Genomic DNA, 5,402 nt, shown 5'->3' with positions numbered 1-5,402 from the left:
ATAAATCCTTGTGCATGCGGGTTATCAATCACATGTGATTGATATGATAACTGGCATGTTTAACTTGTATTCCCCCCTATAAAATCATGTAAAAACATTTAAAAGGTTCATTCAGGGCTATGAACTCACCTGATGTAAGTGGATCCGACGAAGGTGCCGGTTGGGTGCTCGGTGTCAAGTAAAGACTTGGACACACTTAGTGACCTATTAACATATGATAACATATGTTTACATACAATTAGTACATATAATACCAATTAAACAAGTATACGCATTCTAAAGTGCGGAAAACACTTTGATTAAGTGCTAGGGCTGTCCCGGGTAACATCTAAGGGTGTGTATGGCTTAGGAATGGAGTTTACTCTTCAAGAGTAAACTCTGTATAGAGTTCACGGCCCTAAGACCATGTCCCCATGAGTTTACGGCCGTAAACTCATGGCAAGGGTGTTATAGGATGCTAAATGGTCTTATATCACTCATAGAATTAGGCTAAGTCCAAATACAAAGGGTATGAATTGATTTAAGGCATCAAATGGACCATTTGAGGAGTTTACGGCCCTAAACAAGGAGTTTACGGCCGTAAGCTCCTATACACTCATTCCTTTGATGTATAAGGGTCTTAAATGGTAGGAAATAAAGTTCTATGCATTTTTCTAAGTCAAATGGGGAGTTTAGGGCACCATTTAACCCCTTTATAGGAGTTTACGGCCCAGGTTCTCATTCATGAGGGGTTTACGACCGTGAACTCCTTATGGAGTTGTTTTAATCAAGTTTAAGGTCCCTAACTTGTTGGTGGTCGATTCTAGAATTAAATCTAAGGCTATTAAGGTGTTTAAGTGGCTTTTAAACACTCAAATATGAGTTTACTCCCCGTGAAGAGGAGTTTACGGCCCAAGCATGCTCTTGGGCAGTAAACTCATGTTTACTCTCCAAAAACTCGTTTCAAGGTGTTCTAAGTCTGAATGTGTAAGACTACAAGTCATATCTAAGCCTTAGGGGCAATTTGGAGGGGTTTTGGGGCTTAAAAGCCCCATTAAATGGTGTTCACGGTCCAAGAGAGTTCTTGGGCCGTAAACACATAATATTCTCCCTAGTTTATGTCTTAAACTCAAATTAGCATGTTAGATAAGCCATACAACAAGTTAGGATAGTTTACCTACTAGTTTGGGGCTCAAAACGGACGATTTTTTGGCTCGGAAATAAGTTTTAGAGAGAGAGTATAGAGAGAGAGTGAAAAAGGTGGCAATGGAGTTTACTCTCCCTTATATAGGGGTTGAGCTTGGGGCTCAGTGGAAATCTACCCGATACTGCCGTTAAACGGGGCTTTTTGGTTGCACCCGATTAAACGGTCAAATTTTGACTTGGTTAAAACTAAAATTTTCAAAGGAAAATTTTGGGGTGTTTCTAACTTGTTTCAACCCTTACCAAGTTATTATAAAAGTCCTAATCTAATTAACCTCTTCCAAAAGGTTAACGGACTTATAATTAAAGCGAGGCTTATTAACGGAAGGAGGTTAAAAAATGACGGAATAAATTTCGGGTTGTCACTTTGTTCATCTGAATAACTGCAAAAGGAATATAGCTAGTGATAAAGATGAGATTCGAAGGACGATCATACGGTACACAGAGATTCGAAGAGTACTTCATCAAGCAATGAAGATGCTAATGACTTAGGATTCGACATTTCTCATAAAAGTGGAGAATGTTAGGTTCGAAATATATTGTGCGATGTCGAAGTGTCTTTTGTCATGTCTAGTGATGAAGTCTGTTTTCATGTATTTGTTATATGTATTTCATAATGGCAATTTAGATTTTGAAGCTTCACTGTCTTAGCCCTTGAGTATTTTTTTGCTTTTGTTAACTCCTATAAATAAGGATAATTATACGTATTAGAGCAACTTTTTTGAACTAGAAGAACACTTTACTCTTTCATATTGTATACTCTCTCAGAAGCAATAAAAGAGCTAAACAGATTATATTTACGTTTTGTGTTCTTAAATCATTTCATACTCTGTTTCATTCGTATACTCGATTCATACGTACTACAAGTAGTACGGGCCCATACTACCTTCCACACCTATCCTTAGTCAATTCAGAAATCATCCTAAGGTTGTAAGTCATTGCACTAGACCACCCCTAGGTGTGCTAACACCCATTTCTGCTACCGCACTACAACTAACTTTTTAGGCACTCCTCCTAGGATTACCCTCGCTCGCAAACCACCAGTTGCTTTTGTTCATTCTTTTTGTACATAATACGAGATCAAATAGACTGTTGAATAATCGAGTCTGCCCTAAGTCCACAACCAAACAACGAACAAGAAGTAAGGCTAAGTCGATCATTGTAAGGGTATTCAATCCCAACCATATACAACTAATCAACATACATGCAACAAACACAAATCAAGTAATATATACCAAACAAATAACTCCCTATATAATAAGGCATCAGAGAATCATGCATTTCTATCCAATAGTTTCTAAAGGACCTTATCCACTAGCATGCTTTTCAAACAATCCATATATCGGCAAAATGCAAGTCAGCAACATAACAAGTATGGGTATTTTGGAAACCACTCTCATCATTGGGCTCTGGCTGACTATACACACTGCATCTTCCTATAAAAGCAAAGATAAGTCAGGGTCCACATTTCCGATCTCAAGCCAACAATAAAACAAGAACATGACAAGAAACCAAGCCCAAGTTCCTAACCCAAATATTTTATTATAATTTCTTTTTCAAAAACATTTTCCAAGAACTCATGAATCCTAGTTTGAGATTGGATTCACACAAGTGTTCCTCCAATTCGCTCAAACCAGGGCTCTGATACCAACTTGTAACGTCCCATTTTCACGACCAAAAATTTTCATTTTTATTTATGTAAAACTTCTCAATTATAAATCCATTATGAAGAAAATGTTCATTTCAGTTACATTTATTAAAATTTTAGATAAATATTTAAAATGTGGAGTTTTCATTGTTGCTGATGAATGTGTACAGTCACGTCTTTGCCTTCCCGCGATAACCGATGATACTTGAAACAATAAACAACTGCGTAAGCACAAGGCTTAGTGAATTTCCCCCAAAATACCCCATACGATAAACATACAACCATGCATCATGTAAACGTACTTAACCGGTTGGGCTGGAATACTCAAGGTTTGTTGGCCTACCGCCTCAACGTAACCGCTCTACCAGAGTCTCCATGCCTTCGGCTTATAGTCGGCCCGCACCGAGTATCTTAGCCTATAACACAAAGTAGGACCGCCTCAACCCATTGTTAGGGTGCATAGTCACTATTGGATTTCATGTGTGCTTACTCCTTTGTATGTGTGTAATGAGTTGTCTTTCCATTATAAGTAAGTGAGTAACACTCATTTTATGTAAGGAACATTTATGAGAGATTAGTTTAGAGAGAGAATTATTACAAACCCATTTGTACTCTTTCTAAAAACTAATGAGAGCTTAAACGAGATGTATTTACTCTTGTTTTCTTCATGTTCATGATTCTTGTATGATTCACTAAATCATTTCATATTCCGCATTTTGTCATCATAATCAACACCACTACAATTGGTATCAGAGCAGTGTTCTTGATTTGGTGATTCTTCATTGAAATTTGATCTTCATGTTGTAGAGAGTTTTTGGATTCTAGAAATCGAATTGTTCCTTGATTCAATTCATAATTCAATTTTCTTCACTAGAATTCAAGTGATTTTTGTTTTTTCTCTCTAGAAAACCCATTCAAAATCACTTTCTCTCTCTAGAAAAACCCAAGATCTTGTCAATTGATCAAAGATAGTGAACTTGCGTTATGATTCTTGGATTGTGATCATTGAATATGTCAAATACAAAGTCAATAAAAATCAATTCTATGGATTATTGTTCAAATGTGGATTTATTACATGGAATACGTTGGTTACTTATGGAGGCTTGAAAGATGATCATGGAAGATTAGTATTTCGAGGACTTGGGGATCTAAATTGATGTTGATGTCGATTTTGGTTTGACACTTCGAAATGGAAGTACTAATTTCGAATGGTTGAATTGAAAAGCGAAGACTATGTATTCGATGTCGAGGTTGAGTGGCTAAAAGCGAAGGCTGTGATTTTGAAATGGGAGTCTCGACTTGGATGGTTTGATTTCGAAAGCGGGGTATCGAAATGGTCCGTCCATGGTTCGTTGTCGAGGGTCCTTTAGATGAAAAGTGAAGGTCGTTATAAGATGGATAACGAATGTCAATTCAATACCTTCGTCGTATGCATCTGGTGAATTTAAGAAAATAAAGACATTTTCAAAAATGGTCCTTATTCTTTAAACGAATTAACGGTTTTTATCCAACTTCGAAATGGTGACAAAACTTATGAAGAATGATGAAGTTTCGCATTGAAACCTTGAAGTTTCAAAGTATTGGCAGAATTTACCTAACTTTGACATTGGGCTGAAAATTCTGAGAAATGGGAATATTTTCGAAACAGGCCCCTGTAGTTTATGCGAATCATCACTTTATCCCCAGTGTAATTGGGGTAAAGTTTCGCATTTGAGACTGTTTTTGGTGCACCCTGTCACTGCAAAATTTTGAAATTGACAGTTTCTACCCAAATTTTTTAAAATTTGTCAAAGGAGGTGAGTGAATAAATCATATCCGAAAATTGAAGTAATTTTGGATTTTTTGGATTTATGCAAAACGTTTATGCCATGTGTTAAGGGAGAGATTTGGATAGAAAAATTCTGAATTGAGCGTTTTCTAATTTCTTTTTGGTTTTATAATCATTTTTCGATTATAAAAAGGGGGACAGATTTAAATATGGGAATTCGAAAGTTGAATTTTTCATATTACGCGTACTTGAAGACCAAAGTGACCTTGAGCAACGAAGTTTATGAAGTGATTTGATTGGAGATTCGGAAATGATTTGGGTTTTCGCAGTTCATGATGGGTTTGGATTTGTTGAAGATTTTTGGGGTGTGCTTTTATGCTCAAAATTGGGTAATTTTATGGAGATTTGGATACTCCTAATTGCCTTTTGATGCTAGGTTTATACGGTCTCTCACTCTAGAACCCGGATTGGAAGGTCATTAAAGCATTGAAGACTTTGTTCGTAGAGTTGCTTGATTTTGGAAGATTGAAGTGGGTCATCCAATCCTAACTTTGAGGGGAGAATGTTGTGGTGCAAAATTATGCATGTATGACTTTGTAATTATTTGAGTCTTGTAGACTCACTTGCATGTGGTAGTATAGCCTTGTGATATATATATATATATATATATATATATATATATATATATATATATATATATATAGAGAGAGAGAGAGAGATATATATATATATATATATATATATATATATATATATATATATATATAAACACCTCTATATAAATGGGTTTCATACCACTTGTAG

This window comes from Lactuca sativa, chromosome 4, assembly GCF_002870075.4.
Source record: "Lactuca sativa cultivar Salinas chromosome 4, Lsat_Salinas_v11, whole genome shotgun sequence".
In the NCBI taxonomy this organism is placed as follows: domain Eukaryota; kingdom Viridiplantae; phylum Streptophyta; class Magnoliopsida; order Asterales; family Asteraceae; genus Lactuca; species Lactuca sativa.
The sequence above is the reverse complement of the archived record's forward strand: the minus strand, read 5'-3'. Positions refer to the sequence as shown.